This window comes from Panthera leo, chromosome F3 (genome assembly GCF_018350215.1).
Source record: "Panthera leo isolate Ple1 chromosome F3, P.leo_Ple1_pat1.1, whole genome shotgun sequence".
NCBI lineage: Eukaryota > Metazoa > Chordata > Mammalia > Carnivora > Felidae > Panthera > Panthera leo.
The window spans coordinates 32,425,393-32,444,956 of NC_056696.1; the positions used below are offsets into that span (position 1 = coordinate 32,425,393).

At 43.1% G+C, this 19,564-nt stretch overlaps 1 protein-coding gene across 2 annotated transcripts in view; it reads left to right on the top strand.

Annotated features, from left to right (window-relative positions):
* Nucleotides 1-19,564, top strand: part of KCNH1 (potassium voltage-gated channel subfamily H member 1) — a 462,687-nt gene that overhangs the window by 208,947 nt on the left and 234,176 nt on the right. The gene's annotated exons all lie outside the window — the stretch shown is intronic.

Genomic DNA, 19,564 nt, shown 5'->3' on the forward strand with positions numbered 1-19,564 from the left:
GTAAGCTCCATGAAGGTTGAACTTACATGATTTGCTTAACATTGAGTCCCCAGGACTTTGCACAGTGCCTGGCACGAGGGACCGCTCGGTAAATAAATCTCTCACATCATTGTTTGTTGTCTGTTCCTACATATTTATTGAAATGAGGATGAGGGGCGCCTGGGTGGCTCAGTCGGTTAAGCGGCCGACTTTGGCTCAGGTCATGATCTCGTAGTCTGTGAGTTCGAGCCCCACATCAGGCTCTGTGCTGACAGCTCAGATCCTGGAGCCTGTTTTGGATTCTGTGTCTCCTTCTCTCTGACCCTCCCCCATTCATGCTCTGTCTCTCTCTGTCTCAAAAATAAATAAACGTTAAAAAAAATAAAAAAAAAAAAAAAGAAATGAGGATGAAAGTACCTGCTTCGTGGAGTTATGGGGATGAAGATGTGATGCATGTAAAGCACTTAGCATAATATTTGGTGTGTGAGTTATGAGTCTCAATAAACGGTGGCTGGTACAAGGGAGTGGACACATTTAGGGCCTGCCCTTGAGACCTCTGAGCTGAGAAGTGAGGAAATCGTCTGCGTCTCACTTGCCCTCCCCCTACTGAGCAGTAGGTGGTGCTCTGGAGAGAGAACAACAAGGGGTTCTGTTTGCTGGAGCAAAGAGTGTGTGCACAAGAAGAAATTCACCTCCTACTTATACACCTGTTTTTATTCTTGTTCTCTTGTGTCTGTGTGGCTTGATAATCTTATCCTCCCTGACTTCTGGTTTCAGAAGAATACTGTGTTTGATTAAAGAAGGCTTCATTCCCATTGTTGGTTTACCATTCTTCCTTTTAAAAATCTTCCCTATACCTGAGTGATTGATTCATAGCATCTCTATATAATGAATGTTATCTCATCATGTCATGGCTAAGACCTATAATTGTGGCGAGCGGTTCTGTGCACAGAATATAATTACTTTTGCAGCAGCTTGGAATGTGTCAAAATAATGACCAGATGAACAATCGTAATGGGCAATATGGCTCATGGTGGCAAATCTGCAGAGAGCACTAACCATATCATTACTAAAATCAACAGCAGAAACCTGGACCATCTGCTAGCACACCCCACCCTGTTCATTGGCTGGGTCTCTTCTAACGGCTTACACTCAGCTAGCATTTGTGAAGTGCTGCTGTGTGTATAGCAGCCTGGGAGGTGCCGTAGGAGATAGAAAAGTAGCAGAAGGCATTGGTCTCTGACCTTGATCTTGCTATCTTGTTGGAAAAGAGAACATGTATTATGATGTAACAATTGGAAACAGTATAAAAATTCTATTTTCACATAGCTTAATGAAGCAAAGGAGTGAGCTATTTGGGTTGAGGTCTGTTAGGGGAGACTCCTTGGAAAAGGTGAGTCTAGAATGTGGTCTTCAGGAAAATGGTCAGATTTGGGCTGTCAGGGTGAAGACATTAGAAGAGAACTTGAAATGCAAAAGTTGAGAGATTAGCACGTCATGTACTGGCATCTCCAAGGAGAGGTGAGGCCAGACTCCTGGGCCTATGGCAGCTTGTATGGGACATGAGTTTGCAGAGGAAGTAAGGGCCAGCAGGTTTGTGTGTGAATCTGAGCTTGGTCAGTTTTATTTTATTTTATATTTATTTATTTATTTATTTAATTTTAATTTTAATTAATTTATTTTTTATTATGAAATGTATTGTCAAATTGGTTTCCATACAACACCCAGTGCTGAGCTTGGTCAGTTTTAAATGGCTCTAGGAGACCCCAGGGAATGCATGGCATCTTCTTTTTTCCCCCTTTAGATGTAAAAATCATGGGACAACATTAAAGACAATTATAATGAAAGAAAATTGTTTACTATACATCATCGTAACCCAGGGGTTAGCAAACTGTAGCCTGTAGGTCAAATCCAACCTACCATCTGTTTTTGTATGGCCCATGAGTTAATAATAGTTTTTACATTAAAAAAAAAATTAACGTTTATTTGAGACAGAGAGAGACACAGCACGAAGGGGGGAGGGTCAGAGAGAGAGGGAGACACAGAATCTGAAACAGGCACCAGGCTCTGAGCTGTCAGCACAGAGCCAATGTGGGGCTCGAACTCACGGACTGCAAGATCATGACCTGAGCCGAAGTCGGACACGTAACCGACTGAGCCACCCAGGCACCCCAGTTTTTACATTTTTAAATGGTGGAAAACATTCAAGTGAGAAGAATAACTTTGTGACATACGAAATGACATGAAATTCAAATTTGAGTGTGCATAAATAAAGTTGTATTAGAACACAGGTACATTCATTCATTTACATATTGTCTGTGGCTGCTCTGGGCTGCAGTGGGCAGAGTTGAGTAGTTGAGGCTAGATGGCCCACAAAACTTAAAGTATTTACTATGTGGCCCTTGACAGAAAATGTTTAGTGACCCCTGCCCTAACCCAATAATTTCTTTTTTTATATATTAAATATAATTTATTGTCAAATTGGTTTCCGTACAACACCCAGTGCACATCTCAACAACTGCCTCCTCGATGCCCATCACCCACTTTCCCCTCTCCCCCACCCCCCATCAACCCTCAGTTTGTTCTCTGTAATTCAAGAGTCTCTTATGGTTTGCCTCCTTCCCTCTCTGTAACTTTTTTTTCCCCCTTGGTTCTCTGTTAAGTTTCTCAGGATCCACATTTGAGTGAAAACATATGGTATCTATCTTTCTCTGCCTGACTTATTTCACTCAGCATAATACCTTCCAGTTCCATCCACATTGCTGCAAATGTTGCCAGATTTCATTCTTCCTCATTGCCAAGTAGTATTCCACTGTATATATAAACCACATCTTCTTTATCCATTCATCAGTTGATGGACATTTAGGCTCTTTCCATAATTTGGCTATTGTTGAGAGTGCTGCTATAAACATTGGGGTACAAGTGCCCCTATGCATCAGCACTCCTGTACCCCTTGGGTAAGTTCCTAGCAGTGCTATTGCTGGGTCATAGGGTAGGTCTACTTTTAATTTTTTGAGGAACCTCCACACTGTTTTCCAGAGTGGTTGCACCAGTTTGCATTCCCGCCAACAGTGCAAGAGGGTTCCTGTTTCTCCACCTCCTCATCAGCATCTATAGTCTCCTGATTTGTTCATTTTAGCCACTCTGACTGGTGTGAGGTGGTATTTCAGTGTTGAACTCAATAACTTCTTCGTTTCTGCCTGTTTCCTTTTAGTTTTTATCTAAATGTACACATAGTTTACATAGTTGTACACAGTTTTGCACACAGGTTTTCTCCCTTTATCCTAAACATTTTCCTGTAATAGCCATCATAATTATAATTTGAATTTGTATCGTGCTTTAAAATGTAAAAAGTGCCTTATATCCATTTTCTTGTTTTACTATTAGTGCCCCTGTGATAAGAAGGAGTGTTCCCATTTCACAGAACGGTCATAGTGATTAAGCGATCAAGGTCACAAAGATAGCAAGCAGGTAAAGCCAGGATTTTTGACTCCAAATCCCTTACTAATTTCAGTTTACAATATTGCTTCCTGATAATTGTGTAATTTCCCCCCAAGTTCATGTAAATTATTTTTAATTATTCTTCTATTGTTGGATATGTAAATTGTCCCCAGTTCTTCCCTTTTACCAGTAATGTCTTAGTGAACATCATGTATATGACTTGTTTTGTCTTTCATTTATTTTAAGGGAAGAATTTAGATTTGTCCTGTCATCTGCTTTTCAGCAGAGAGCGCCAGTGGTATGAATGAGGTAGGGATTGAGCTGTAAGTAGAGGGGATAAAAGGTGGTCTACCCTTGTTCAGAAGCTGCCTGCTCAGAGGATGAACTAATTTCCAAAGTTACTTAGCAGTTATTTGTGGGGTGCCTGTTAGTGCCAGAGGGCTGGTAGGTTTTGGGCATTTGGTGTTGGAATCGATGGAGTCCCGGCCTTCCGGAAACTAACAGTCACGTGTAGGACAGAGAGAGGATGGGCAAGCTGGCCATGATGTTCCCCAGTGCTGAGTACAACAGGGATGCCTGCTGGATGCTTAGGAGAAGGCTGGTCTGGCTGGGAGCTCAGAGAAGAGTCTTAAAATGCAGGAGTAGGGGGTTGGTCAGGTGAAAAAGGGGAGATTGGAGGGAGGGGACAGTGGGACCAGATGTAATTTCAGGCCCAGGGACCAGCCTATGTGAAGGACAGGTGGTGAGACATACCTGGCACATCGAAGGGATTCACGTTGCTTGCCATGGCCAGAGCGTAGGTGTGTGAGAAGGTGGGGAGAGGGAAGGCAGGAGGAGCAGGGTGGGGCCCAATCACGAGGGCCTTGTGTGCCCCACTGGGGAGCATAAGCTAGATCATAGGGCACAGAAGAGTCTAAACAGAGGAGGATTGCGAGCAGAACTGCCTTTTTGGAGAGAATGATTGAGTCGCAGCACAGAGGATAAATTAGGTAGGGGTAAGCCCCAGAGGCAAGGGGCCAATTGGGGTGGCTGGTGCAGCAATCCAGGTGGGAGACGAGTGTGTCTGTGCGGATGGGTAAAGGTGCGCTGGTTCCAGAAACCACTGGAGGAAACATGAATAGGACTCCATGGTTACTTCATGTGGGGGATCAGGGAGAAGGAAGACCCTGATGTCATCCAAGATGACATCTAGGTTCCTGGAATGGCTGTTTTGTCTTTTAGATTTTCCTCCCCACTGTTAAGGTCCAGTAAAAGGATTACTGAACAAAGCATAAGCATCTTTGAAGATTCTTGACATGATTTGAAGGTGTTGCATTCTCAAGGAGGCAATCAGTTTACAGTGCCAACAAATGGGTTTTTGTGTAGAAGAGAGTAATTTGATAAAAATAGTGTAAGGTGATAGAAATGTGGAGGTCACATTCAGTCAGAGAACCCGGGGTTGGGGTGGGGGGCTCTTGCAGAAATCCAAGCCTGAAAGTAAGGGTAGGGTATTAGCCAAAGTTTGTCATGTTCCTGTCAATAGCTGATCATTTGTTCATTCAGGAATCAATTACTGTGCGCCTGCTCTGTGTGAGGACTGTGCTGGAGGTCTCAGGGACATATCAAGGAGAAAGCAAAACGTTCTTTTGCCTAGAAAGGGTTCCTATATGTAGTAAGAGATCAGGATATACAGCAAAAACTTTGTAAAAGGTAGGACACGATGAATGTAATAATAATGGTACAAAATGCTATGGGAATTCAGGAAAAGATTGATCTGGAGCAAGGGTGGGTGGGGTGGAGGAACAGGCAGATTCAGACCAGGATTCCTTGAAGAGCTGTTGTTTGAGTTGGTTTTTATTGACTCTAAGTGGAAGTTTTGGGCAGGTGAATGGGAATAGTCCAGGTGGAGTATGCGACCCAAATCCAGGGACATGATGCTTTGCTGTTTATTGTGAGATCTCCCTTAGGGCTGTAGTAGATGCTGCAGAGAAGGCAGCGCTGTGGGTTTCTGCATGTAAAGCTGGATGAGTAATACAGGGGTTTCTAAAACCAGGAGTGTCTCCATGATTCTGTGCCTCAAAAAACAGTGCCCTAGTTTTGGTCACAGAGTGATGCAATGGAGAAGGATTTCTGATTCTGAAACATGGTTTTGCCTCCGGGCTTTTTACTAGGTACGGGCAGGACATCTTGCCCTCCCTGAGGCAGGCTGGTGTGCTTCCAGGACTGGACTGGGTATTCTCTGGCTATTTTCTGGTTGGTGCTCCCTAATCCCCCCCCTCCCCCCCCCCCGCCCCCCCACCAAAGTACAAGCCACACCTCAGGCTACCAGGAATGTGCTTCCAGACCAGTGGGACACATAAAGCCTGACCTTGATGGTATGATTGCATTAAGACATTTTCTGTTATTTTATGAAAACCAACTGGAATAATATTCCTGGAAGAGCTTTGTAAGCTGTTAACTGCTGGGTGGGTGCTATGTAGTCATTCATTCACCGAATCATTATGGAGGGCCTGCTCCAATGTTCTAGGTGCTGAGGATACAGCAGTGCGCCTCGGCTTTGTGTATATATTCTAGTATGTGGGGCAATCAACAAACAAAATGTAAAGCCTATAGTATGTTAAATCTGATAACTGCTCTGGAGAAAAATGAAATAAGGAAAGTAGATAGGATGGGTATGTTGGGCTGGGCATCGTGAGGAGTATCAGAGGGGCATCAGAGAAGGTGTTGCTTGAGAAGGTAACATTTGGGAAATGGCCCCTTGGTGAATGAGGGATATTGGGGGTGTTGGGGTACAGGTGTCCCCGGCAAAGGAAAAGCAAGCACGGAGGCTCTGAGGTGTGAGCCTACCTGACATGCCTGAGGAACAACAAAAGTTCTCTGTGACTTAAGGCGAGGGCAGTGGTAGGAAATAAGGGTGGAGATGTCCTGAAGCAGGAGAGAGAGCAGTGCAGAATATGTGGGTCTTGAGGCCACTATGAGGACTTCAGCTTTTGTCCGGAGTGAAAGTCATTGGCAGACCCGTTTAGTATAACTCTCGTCCCTGCCCTGTCCTCCCAGTCACCCTGAGCCAGCCGGCCTGGTTAGAATCCAGCTAGGACACTTGGCTCACTTTGTAATCTTGAGCAAGTTACTTAACCTTTCTGTGCCTCAGTTTCTCCTCTATAAAATGGGGAGAATAGTGGTTCCTACCTTATAGGATTTATGAGAATTAAATGAGCTTGTGCTTATAACATGCAGTGCCTGGCATGTGCTAAATGCTGTGCAAGAGTTTGTTAAAAACAAAACATTTTTTAAATTACCACATCCTCAGAGACTCAAAACAGATATTCGTGCACTGATTCATAAGCAGCATTATTCACAGTGGCACAGGGGAAACACCTCAAGGGTCTATCCACAGGTGAATGGAGAAACAAAATGTGGCATAAAACTGCTGCAACCACTATGGAAAACAGTGTGGAGGTTTCTGAAAAACTTAAAAACAGAACTCCCCAGGGCGCCTGGGTGGCTCCATCAATTAAGCGTCTGACTCTTGATTTCGGCTCAGGTCGTCATCTCAGGGTTCCTGAAATCAAGCCCCATATCGGGCTCAGGGCTGGCAGTGCAGAGCCTGCTTGTGATTCTCTCTCTCCCTCTCTCTCTCTCTCAAAATAAATAAATAAACTTAAAAAAATAGAACTACCCTATGATCCAACAGTTCCACTCCTGGGTATGTATCTAAAGGAAATGAAAATACTAACTTGAACAGATACCTGCACCCCCATGACCATCGCAGCATTATTTATGACAGCCGAGACACGGAAACAACCTAAGTGTCCGTAGACAGACAAATGGGTAAAGGAATTGTGGCACATATATATGCAGTGAAATACTGTTCAGCCATTAAAAAAAAGCAAATAACTGTCACTTGTGACAACATGGATGGACCTTGAGTGCATTCTGGTAAGTGAAGCAAGTCACACAGAAAAAAATAAGTATTGTATGATATCACTTACATGTGGAATATTAAACAAAGGTGTAAAAACCCAGCCTCATGGGAAAAAAAAGACTAGATTTGTGGTTACCAGAAGTGGGGCTTGGGGGAGGGGGAACAGGAGGAAGGTGGCCAAAAGGCACAGACTTGTAGTTATAAGATATGTATAACATGATGGCTATAGCTAGCACTGCTGTATAAGGTATAGGAAAGTCGCTAAGAGAATAAATCCTAAGAGTTTTTATCACAAGGAAAAAAATTTTTAATCTATATGAGATGATGGATTTTTTTTTTAGAGTACAGATATACAAATTTATTTATTTTTATTATGAAATTTATTGTCAAATTGGTTTCCATACAACACCCAGTGCTCATCCCAACAGGTGCCCTCCTCAATACCCATCACCCACCCATCCCTCCCTTCCACCCCCCATACCCCCCCAAAAAAATGGTTAGAGAGGGAGGGAGCCAAAACATAAGAGACTCCTAAAAGCTGAGAACAAACTGAGATAATGGATATTAACCAGACTTACTGTGGCCATCATTTCATGGTACCAAAGCAAGACAGATCATCATGCTCTACACCCTAAACTTATACAGTGCTGAATGTCAACTATGTCTCTGTAAAACTGGGGCGGGGGGGGGGGGAAGTGGGTTATATACACACAATGGAATATTATTCATCCATAGAAAGGAATGAAATTCTGACACGTGTTACAGCTCCGTGATCCCTGGGGTCCCAAAGTTCTGTGATGCCGGGACTCCTGAGCCGAGGCTCATGTCCTCAGCCCTCCATGTACATCTGGGCCATTCTGCAGTCCCATCCTTTGGCAGCCTCCTCTGGCCATCTGCTTTGTGGTCTGGGGCGCTGCGGCTCTGTCTGCATGGAGGGCTTTGCAGCTGAGAGCTCTGTTCTGTACAAAGATGGGTCTGTGTCCTCGTGCCACCAGGAAGGGATTTTAATTATTGTCTGTAAGTGCATCATGACTTTAAAAACCATTTGTACATAATGCCACCACTACCAGCAGCACTCATTTGTAGAGCTTTTGATTTTAACTTTCTAACAGACGCCCCTGTAAATTATTTTGCTGTAGCCTCATTATAGTTCTGTGAACCAGGTGAGGGTTGAGAGCCCTTCAGAAGAGCCCCAGCTTAGCCATTGTCCTTTGGGTCAGCCCCCCTCTCTGGGCCTCAGAGGCCTCATCTGGGGTAGGGCTGAGAGTCTTGGGAGTCTCTTAGTGCCCATTTTGTTTCACATCTGAGGTGAAGTAATTGGAATAATCAATAGCTTGCTGTTGATCATATAGCCAGCTTGCTGTCCCTGGACCTGTTACGTGTGGGAAACCCACATCAATGGAGTCCCCGTGGAACATACATGAGGTGCTGCCCTGGGAAGTCCTAGGATGCCATCCCTCCTGTCTGCAGGTCACCTTGCAAGAGTCCAGGATCCTTAGTCTGTCCAAAGACAGCATGGTCCAAGTCTAAGCTTTTCCATGGTATTGGTCTTTAGGCATTGGTCTTTAGGTATTGGTCTTTAGGAGCATCATCTTTTCATCCTAGTACTGCTTTTGTTTGTTGCTGTTTCATTCTGCTGCTTGCTGTACATACACACAGCCTACCCACTGCTTGAAGAGAAGGTGGGAATCATCCGTCTCTCCTACTATGGCCAGCTTGGCTTTGGGGGAGGACTTCCCGAGTGAATGGAGGAGAATAGTAAGCTGGTTTATGTCTTTGGAACAGCCATTGAAGGGTCTGATTTCATTGTTTTTAAAAATCTGATTGTAATCAACATACATCATCCTTTGTGGCTCTTATCCATCAGTTCATAAAAAATGCATACATTCACATAAAATGGGGAGAATTAAATTGTTTATCCTATAAAATAGTTATAAGAATTAAGTGAGTTGGTGTATATAAGGCTAAGAGTTAGGGTAGCTTGCCATATTGCAGATGCTTAATAAATCATGGCTGTGATTGTTTGCTGTTACTTAGCAGGAAGCAGGATGGGGTTGACTGGTCAGGGTCTGTGTTCCAACTTTTCCATCAAAATAAATTCTAAGTAGCATGTTTGTTATTTTAATAATTTCTAATCATGGTAGTCAGAGAAGTGATAGATCTTTTAAAGTGAGTTTAGAAATCCAAATACCTAGGTATACATTGTATTCTGTTAGTTTTCCAGGTATCCTTGGCCTTTCCTGTCCTTATGAAGTGAGCCCAACTTTCATGTACCCCTGGAACTCTGCATGTCCAGAAGTACAAAGCCAGGACACCTGCCTGCTTTCCTTCACCTTATGTGGTGATTTGGGAAAATGCCCTTGACTGGTTGATCTCAACTTTTCAGGGAGGGGCCATTATTTTACCTCTTTATTAATTCTCACTTAGTGGTGACTTCTTTCTGCATTTCAGATCTTTTTCTTTTTTACTGAGAGCAGAGAGTTTCTCTCTCTTTCTCTCTCTCTCTCTCTCTTTTTTTTTTTTTTTTTTTTTTGGCTGGATTTTTATAGCTGAAGGGGAGCAAGGTGACCACCTCTCAAATAACTACAAATAACTTTTGTGAACATTAACCCTGTGTAAATGCATTTCCCCCACTTGACAGGTGATGAAATGAAGTTCAGAAAGGTTGGGTGACCCGCTGGGGTCATGGAAGTAGTAAGAACCGTACCAGAGGCAAAGGCCTGGTTCCAAGCCCAAGTCCCACACGTGGCTTTGGGTGTGCAGATGCTTTGGGACTTCTCATGGTGGCCTTTTTTTTTTTTCTTTCCTAATGAGAAGACAATTTCTCTTCTCTATGGCTTCTCTTAGTCTCAAAAGTTGTAGTTACTGATTATTTTAACCATATAGAATGGTGACTATTCTTACTTCTGCCTGCTTCCAGAAAGTTTAAAACTCTATATTTACCAGAAGCCTCTTAAAGGAGCCATAATTTTTCCTTAGAACATTCCTACAGAGACTTATCCTCAGAGGGCCAGATGGTAGGAGGATAGAACTCTGTGTATGCGAGTTGCTTCACAGAATGAAAGAGTCTAGAATGATTAGTGGTCCTATCACTGTTCACTGGTAAGGCTGCAAAGAAGAATAGCCCTCAAGGGCTTTAAATTTTTTGTGAAGATGGGGCACAATTAAAACCATGAATAACATGAGGGGTGCCTGGGTGACTCAGTCAGTTAAGTGTTTGGCTTCAGCTCAGGTCATGATCTTGAGGTCCGTGAGTTTGAGCCCTGTGTCGGGCTCTGTGCTGACAGCTCAGAGCGTGGAGCCTGCTTCAGATTCTGTGTCTCTCTCTCTCTGCCCCTCTCTCTCTGCCCCTCCCCCATTCGTGCTCTGTCTCTCAAAAATAAATAAAATGTTAAAACCCATGAATAATATTAGAGGTAAAGCACTGACACTACATTAGCTCTGAGAATTTAAAATCAGATTAGTCTAAAGCAAATTAAGGGCTAATTAATGAATGACTAATAGTAGTGGGTAATAAGGGGTCCTTATTACACTTAACCTACAGGTCCCTTAAGTTACGACCATGCAGTCTTCCTGAGAGTCTTCTGTTTCTCCCTGTCCTTTTCTCAGTACCCAGTATGTCAGTCACACACTGTGCCCTGGGGCTAAGCCAACCCCCATGGCCTGCTCCAGGCACCATGCTTTGATGTCCCCGGTGGTCCCTCAGAAGTGGCGCCCAGTGCTGTTTGCCCATTTCAGCAAGCTAGTCCTTGAGCACTGGGGACACCTTGCACCCGCCCCAGTTCTCACAGATACAACCCAGGTGGCTGGGCTGCTGGCCTGCAGCTTGCTGTATACCAAGATCCCAGATTCTGAGGCGCATTTTACACGTCCAAACCAGCTGCTTGAGCCTTCCTTCCTCACCACCCCACCGGAGGCCTCAAGGCCATACCACAAATTCCAGTGTTTGTCAGGAAACATTTAAGGGCTCCTTTATAGTGTCTGGGGACTTCCACCTTCTGATTGGAAGCTTCGTTTTGGGTGACAGTGAAGCAGAAGTGGATTATGTCTGAGGAGGGAGGGAGAGTGGTTTTTATTTTTTTATTTTTATTCTTTTAAATCTTTTTATTTATTTTTGAGAGAGTGAGCACAAACGGAGGAGGGGTGGAGAGAGGGGGACAGGGGATCCGAAGCAGGCTCTGTACTGACAGCACATATCCCGATGTGGGACTCAAACTCACCAACTGTGAGATCCTGACCCGAAGTCAGAGGCTTAACTGACTGAGCCACCCAGGCGCCCAGGAGTGTGTTATTTATTTATCTATTTATTTAAAATAGTTTTATTTATTTTTGAGACAGAGAGAGACAGAGCATGAGCAGGGGAGGGGCAGAGAGAGAGGGAGACACAGAATCCAAAGCAGGCTCCAGGCTCTGAGCTATCAGCACAGAGCCCAACGTGGGGCTCGAACTCACAGACTGAGATCATGACCTGAGCTGAAGTCAGACGCTCAACCGACTGAGCCACCCAGGCATCCCAGGAGTGTGTTTTTTAAAGCCAAATTAGACTGCATGGGGAATGATCTCCACCTCCCTCACCATTAAAGAAAGTGTTATCACATGTAGTCAGGAGGTCACAGCTGCATGCTCACATGCTACTCTTTGAGGCGATGCTTTTATAATGTCAGTGCTGTTCCATATCAAGAGCTCTGGCCAAGCAGGGACCCATGCCCTCCTTAGTCCCCAGTGCCCCACATTTCTATGTACACAGCCCTCAAGAAAGTCACTGGATTTTCACCTACACCAGACCCTAATGTGGTGTTGGCTCTGAGAATTTAAAATCAGATTAAAGGCTAAAGCGAATTAAGGGCTAATTAATGAATGACTAAGTTCTGCAGAAATGTCAGAGCTGCAGGTACAACATGTATTTATTGCCTCTTTTGGTAGGAGAGAAAGTATAATCTAGGCTACTTGGATTCACTTCACTTCCTTGGAAGAAGAAAACCTGAGATAAGTATTCTGAGAAAGACCAAGACATGGCTTGACAAAAGCAGATTCTCTATTCTGTATACCTAGGATTTTATTTGACCAGTGATAGCTTTCAATTTTCGGTGCCTCTAGGAAGAAAAAGAGCCGATGGTTTAATATCGCAACTGAATACACAGTTTATTTCAAGGTTTGAATTGTCAACAAAAGGAACATGAATGGTTTCAAGTGATATTTCTAAACTTCCTTCAATGATTGTTTTCTGTGGAATCTGCAGATGTGTCTTTTGGATACATTCTTGGATTAAACAAAGGGAGGGTTGCAGGCTATCCCATTTCTGGTTAGAAGGCTCCCCTTAAACTCAGTAACCACATCCTCCTCCTGAGTATGGTCCATAGACCTGGTAAGTAGAAAACCATTCCCTTCATGCACAGCCACAGCCCTTGTGGTAGTTCAGCCTTTATGGTGGAAGCTGACCTGTGTTTGCTGCTGCACTGTGGTCATTTATAAGCTATTTTCTCTGTGGCCCCATGGTAGGCATCATGAGGACAGGGTGTCCCATGTTTGTTTTTGTGCCACTGGTGGCTCTTGGCTGTATCTTCCTGCACTAGGTTTTCAGGAAGTGATTGTTGAATTAAACAAGCCTAAAGTGAAATGCTGAAGCAATGAAAGGGAAGCAAATTATATTTAAGCTTCAGTGAGTAACTTCCAATAAGATCTGGTAAGCCAATTTATTGCTTGTAGTTGAGATGGGTCTGTAGTGCCCAGAGTGGTGGGATCATCGTGGAACATTTCTTCTTAAAGTCATATATGTTGTTGTTCTTGTTGTTGTTTTAAGTTTATTTATTTTGAGAGAGAGAGAGAGAGAGAGAGAGAGAGAGAATGCATGAGCAAGCAGGAGAGGGGCAAAGACAGAGGGGGAGAGAGAGAATCTGGATTCAAGCAGGCTCCACGCTGTCAGCCCGGAGCCCCATGTGGCGCTCAGTCTCACTAGATCATGACCCGAGCTGACATCAACAGTCGGATGTCTGATTGAATCAGCCACCCAGGCCCCAAAATCATCTCTGTTTTTAAAACAGACAACAAACAAACCAAGCTCTGTTAATAAGGTTGTAAATCCTCACACCAGACCACTAGGTTTGCGACCCTCATGAGTTCTTGTCGTAAGGAAGCATCAGCGTACGTTTCCGTTAATAAACGTGTATTGAACAACTGTGAGGAGCTAGCACTTTAAAGATGGGAACTTAGAGCAAGGAGTTAAGGGCATCCACTTAGGAGTCAGTTGATCAGCCTTCTAATTCTAGCTCCACCACTTTTTACCTGTGTGATACTGGACAAATGAAAACAGTGTCTTCATCTGTGCATTGGGTGTATAATATACTTACCTCCCAAAGTTGTGAGGATTAAGTGAGGCAATCCTTGCAAAGTCCTTAATGTGCCTGGCACTTAGTAAGGACTCAACCAATGTTAATTAGTACTCTTACTAAAGGTGTGCTTCCTGACCTCAAAGGGCTGTCAGCCTAATATAAAGACATTGTGACATTCCTGCCTCAGGACATTTGTACCTGCTGATCCTTCTATCCGGAACATGTGTCCCTTAGATACTCTCTGGCCCACATTCTCATCTCCACTGGGCCTTTACTTAAATGCCAAGATCTCAGGGAAGTTTTCCTTCACAACCCTATTTGATGCTGAACATCACCCCCTTTTCCTGTTACTTTTTATATTCATTTCCCACTTAATTTTTCATCTTTTTTTTCTTATGACATACCATTTATTTTACTTATTTATTCTTTTTTTTTTTTTCAACGTTTTTTATTTATTTTTGGGACAGAGAGAGACAGAGCATGAACGGGGGAGGGGCAGAGAGAGAGGGAGACACAGAATCGGAAACAGGCTCCAGGCTCCGAGCCATCAGCCCAGAGCCTGACGCGGGGCTCGAACTCATGGACCGCGAGATCGTGACCTGGCTGAAGTCGGATGCTTAACCGACTGCGCCACCCAGGCGCCCCATACTTATTTATTCTATTGTCTATCTTTCCGAATTGAATTCCAGAAAGGTGAGGATTTTGGTCTAGTTGGCCGCTGATCTGTTATTAGTGATGGAAATCATGTGTGCCCCATATTAAAGTGCTCAATAAGTGTTTGTTGAAAGAATGAATCAAGGACCAGTCATGGGAATCTAGTAGAGGGCATGTTGAACTCTGCCTGTGTGTATCAGGGGGAGGCATCACAGAGAGATGATGCTCTGTTGAGTCTTAGGCTTACCATTCTTGACCTTTTTTCTGCTAACACTGTCAAAGATTTTGGAGGCCGAGAAGTCCCATAAGCTGCCATCTGCAAGCTAGAGACTCAGGGGAGGTGGGGGTGTAAGTTCTAGTGTGAGTGCAGGAGAAGATTTGATGTCCCAGCTTGAAAACAGTCAGGCAGGGAGTGTGAATTCTCCCTTACCCAACTTTTTGTTTTATTCAGGCCTTCCGTAGATTGGAGGGGGCCCCTCACACTAGGGAGGTCAGTCCGTTTTATTCAGTGTATGGATTCAAATGTTAATCTCACTCTAGAAACGTCCTCACCGACTCACCCAGCATAATGTTTGACCAAATATATGGACACCCTGTGTCCCAGTCATATTGAGACAGAAAATTAACCATCACAGCCACACACAGAGGATTCGTTTTCTGTGTGTGACATCTGATTCACAGTTTCGAGGGTGCTACTGTATCTACACCCCTTTCTCTATAGGTCAGGAAAGCAGATGGGAACTCAGATGAGAGAATAGTACTATTATTGGAATAAGTTTGGGTTCACTCTAACACTTATTTTAAAAGGCAAATGTCTTGTATACTTGCTAAGGATATATGACTCATCCTGTCACTGGGGTGGTGAGAAAGGTCTTTAAGAATGGGTGTTTCCTAGGCAGACAGCCAGGGAAATAGTGTTTGAGACAGAGGGAATGGTACATGCGAAGGCATGAAGCCACAGTGTGATTGTTGAACCACAAATAATTTGATATGACCAAAACAGAAGGTGCCTGGAAAGGAGGCAGTGTGAGGCAAGGCTGTTGGGGGACCAAATTACAAAGGATTTTGTTTGCGAAAGAAATGGAATTTTATCTAGAAGGCAGTGGGAGCCATTGAGGGGCTCTAAGCAGGGTTGTGTCACATTTTTTTAAAGTTTATTTTTAGCTATTTTGAGAGAGATATACAGAGCAAGCAGGGAAGGGCAGAGAGAAAGGGAGTACCAAGCAGGCTATGTGCTGTCAGCACAAAGCCCAATATGGAGCTTAAACTCACAAACTGTGAGATCATGACCTGAACCAAAATTAAGAGTAGGACACTTAACCAACAGAGCCACCCAGGTGCCCCTAAATTATATTTAATTGTTTTTATAACTTGATTTTTTAAAAATTTGAAAAAACATAATTTACATGGTATAACATTCAAAAGGGTATATACAGTAAAGAATCTCCCTCCCTGGGACAGTTAGTGTTTTCAGTATCTTATCTTTACTTCCAGAGATGTTATATGCATAGACAAGAAAATATGCTTATTTTCTATTTTTATACAAATGGCAGCAAAATTATTCATTGGAATACTGATGTACCTTAATATCACCTCTTTAAAAAGAACATTTAGTTAAGAAAAGTTTGTATAGCCAACTGAGAAGATAACACCTAGTTGTCTACTTGGGAGACTGTAGACCTAGGACACATTCTCCACATTGGGTTGTAGGAGATGGGCTGAAGGCTACATGTGTCAAACTCAAGAACTCATGGGATGTCCCAGTGAAAAGCTCATAGGGGTCTTACAGTTGGGAGAAATGTCTAGTTTCGAAGGATGGACTTATAGGTTATTAATGTATAGATATGGTGGTTAAAGCCACGTTAATGGATTCAGCTGTCAGGGAAAGGAGTAGGTGGAGAAGAGAAAAAGGCCCAGAGCAATGCCTTTTTAATAATTATTAAATGTCTAATATTAGATATCTAATTAGGAATAGAGTTATTGTGGGAATCAAGGGAGAACAGTCCCTTCCACATGGTTTACTCGGGGCTCAAGTCTGGCAAATATAAGGGAAAAAAGTTTATTGAAAGGTTGTTAGGTACTCACAGAATTTTTGGGAAGACCCAGAAGATATTTGGAGGCTATCTGGCAAAACCATATTCTAGAACTGGTGCTGTCAATATGCCACTGCTGCTATTGGACGTGGACTTGCAATGTGCAGGATCGATAACCACCATCACTGGACCCTGGGCACCAATTCCAGAACCACCATCTGCTACCTCTGGGAATGGGTGATGCTGCCACGCTCTTGCAAAAGGGGTCCTGCACAGTTCTCCATTAGATACTATTCAGTGATGGGGGTGGGTGTCTCTGGTGGTAGATTCTAGGTCATGTGCCCACACTTTAGCTGCAGCAAGGGTTGGAGAAAGAAGATTTGTGATCTTCAGCTTCTGGGGTGTGAAAGAAGTTCTACTTTGTAAGGTGGTGATTCCTTAAATTCAGGAAGACAGGTTAGACACTGTGTGGCCATGAATAATGTTAAATGTCCATTACAAATGTCAAATGCTGTAGGGTATAACAATTAGAAGGTAACTGGTGATCTTCAAGATAGTAAATTTCTGACAAGTGGTGGGAATGGATGTCTGAATGCAGTGGATTGAGAAATGAGGGGGAAATGAGGAAATTGAGCCATTGTGTGTTGATTATGGTTAGAAGGAAGGAATATTAGGAAGGGGAGGGGAGTTATTATATCTGGAAAGGTGCGTAGGTCTTGAAACAGTGGTATGATCTAGTCTAAGAGAAATTAGTCTTTGAAAGGGAGGTTTGAAGACAAAGAGAAGAGAGAGAAGTGTGGATAGTTGATGGAATGATGCCTGTGAGCGGGTGGAGGAATAGGTTTTGGTGCAGTGTGGAAGGACGTGCAAAAGCACATACTTGTATTTGTGGAGATGGGATGTAGAGGGAGAGTTGATACTAACAGCCTCTACTTTCTTTGTGTGTGGGGAAATAACGTTGGCTTAGAATGAGAATGGCACAGGTCAGGTGGGATTTTGAAAAGAGTAGTGAAGATTTGGAATATCTTTTGGTGTGAAGTGGAGAAAGGGTTGTTCAAGGAAGAGAAAAAGGATGGGTTAGGAAAGTCGAGGGACCCAAATGAGAATGGAAATGATAGCTAGGCCCCCGCTGTTGGATCCCATGCAGTACCAGATTCAGCAGGAGGGCAAGAAGAGAGCTTGTTGGTTGGTAGGGAGATGGAAGTGATGGAAGTGATGTAACAGGGTCTAGTATGATGGGAAAAGAAGTGAAATCTAGAGAGTTGATGGTTGGAAAAGATACAAATATCAAAGAGAAGCCAAAGAGTAGATTGGGTTGGATGGGGATAAAGGAGAGAGTGGAGCAACAGAAGAAAGCACGTAATCATCATGTTGAATGCTGGGTGTGTAAGATTTCAGAGAGGGAGTGGTTTCCAATGATGACTAGGCTCAGAATGTGAAGAGGAGGTGAAGGTCACTGGGAATAGAGAGGCTGGAGTGTTGAATAATTTTTCTTCATGGACATTGAAGGTTCCCAGGCTGATAGCAGGAGATAGGCTGAAAATCCAGGTGCAGAGATTTAAGGGATGAAAGGACAAGGTTGATAAGTGGGATAATTAGTGAAAGATTAAGTTAAATTATGGCATATTTGTAAGCATTCAACAGATGGTAGCCATCAATAATCAGATGGCTGTAATGAGGAGGTGTTTTTGCTAGATAGCATGAATCTTAAAGGAGGGGATTTTGTTTTGTTTTGTTTTGTTTTTTTTTGGAGTGCCAGCCAACTCTTGTTTGGAAGATGGAAGTGTGGAGATTGAAAATTCCCTGCTCTGAACTCCAGGATGTAAGGGAAAAGCAGGGTGCTCAGGGAGAACTGGCTTCAACTAAAGCAAGAAGATGGTAGGAAAAATCCAGGAGGTTGTTGAGGCTGGGAGCTTTTTTTTTTAATGTTTATTTATTTGAGAGAGAGGGAGAGGAATGGGGGCAGAGAGAGAGAGAGAGAGAGAGAGAATGAATCCTAAGCAGGCTCCATGCTGTCAGCCCTGAGCCTGACATGGGGTTGGATCTCCTCAATGATGAGATCGTGACCTGAGCCAAAATCAAGAGTCATGCTTAACTGACTGAGCCATCCAGGTGTCCTGAGGCTGGGAATGGTTTCCAGAAGACTCGCAGGGAAACATGTGAAGAAGGCCTTTAGCTGCAGGAGATTGCAGGAGGAGAGTAATCATGTGTGGTTGAACACAATAAAAAAATCAAGTTTGCCTGCAGAATCTGTTATGGATGCCATCATGTCACCACCCCAGGGAAATTATTCAAGGACCTGAAAGACTGGATAGATCTTTTCAATAGCACATTGTCATTAGTCTGTGACAGTGTTATATCAATACATATGGCAGATGAAAATATGAACCAAAAGTTGATGAATCTGGCTAATTGAGAAAGTAACGTATAGATAGCTCAAGTTAACAAAATGATTTATTTAGTCTGGGTAAATAGGTAAAACTTGATAGTTCACATACTGTCTGAATAAGATAATTGCCAAATGTCCATTTCAATCTGAATTGCATCAATATCACTACAGCTGAGTTTATTGAGGTTTCAGAAGTCTTCCTTGTAGTCATAGTTGTTGGCCTTTGGTGATGAGGATGACATGGGTTCTCACCATCCCTTCATCCATGTTAGTTCAGCTTGAAAGTCTTGGTTCTTCATAATTTTAAGGTTGTGATAAAGAACTTTCTGGTACAATCTGGAATGTGAGATAGGCTTTCTGATACAAGAAACTCCTGGGGAAATGTGATTCTCTACCATATGGTGCTATCATGTTTTTAGCATACCAAAATTAAAAAAAATTTTAGAGTATTCTGTTTATCCCATCTAGAACTTGAAGCAAATAAGGAAAAAAAACCACACAAACTAATAGTTTGAAATGATTTTAAATAGCTAGAATTCATATAATAGCAGACAACTTACACAAAACCGTGTAATAGAGTATCAGCGTATACAGATCAATAACACGATGAGGAAGTGTTTATTTTATATTGTTCTGGAGACCTCTTAAAATGAGAAAGAATTCCTTAATAATCCAAACTCTTCAATTCAATTTAGAAAATGTTTCAGACCTTTTCTGAGAAGCTGCTGGCTTTAGATCCTGTGTAGGTATGTTAGTCTTCCAGGGCAGCTATGACAAATTACCACAAACTGAGTGGTTTAATACAATAGAAATTATTCTTCCACAGTTTGGAAAC